We start from the raw sequence: 426 nt of genomic DNA, 5'->3' as shown, positions 1-426 counted from the left end.
TGCTCTGCGAGTTTTATTGTTATTATTACTTTTTTTTATTATCTTCCTATTCGGTCCCTCTCCTATTCACGTTCCAAATTCTCATTTAAGCCATTGCCTGGTTGCTAGGGTAAATAAGACCCTAGTAACCAGATAGCTACTGAAATACCAAACTGGAGAGCTGCTGAACAAAAAGCTAAAACACTACAACACCACTAAAAATAAAAAAAAATGAAGACCAATTGCAAATTGTCTTAAAACATTATACTAAAAGTTCATTTCAAGGTGAACTACCCCTTTAATATAAACAACGGGTTCAGTAAAAGGATTCAGACCACAGTTGGTCCAAGGCTGTGCTATAAAGATAGCTAGAATCCCAGCCATAAAGCATGACAGTACTGCTGTTATACAGTAGGAAGGAGGGAGACACTACACAAAGCACATAAG

This window comes from Xenopus tropicalis, chromosome 3 (genome assembly GCF_000004195.4).
Source record: "Xenopus tropicalis strain Nigerian chromosome 3, UCB_Xtro_10.0, whole genome shotgun sequence".
NCBI lineage: Eukaryota > Metazoa > Chordata > Amphibia > Anura > Pipidae > Xenopus > Xenopus tropicalis.
This window is presented reverse-complemented; position numbering follows the sequence as displayed.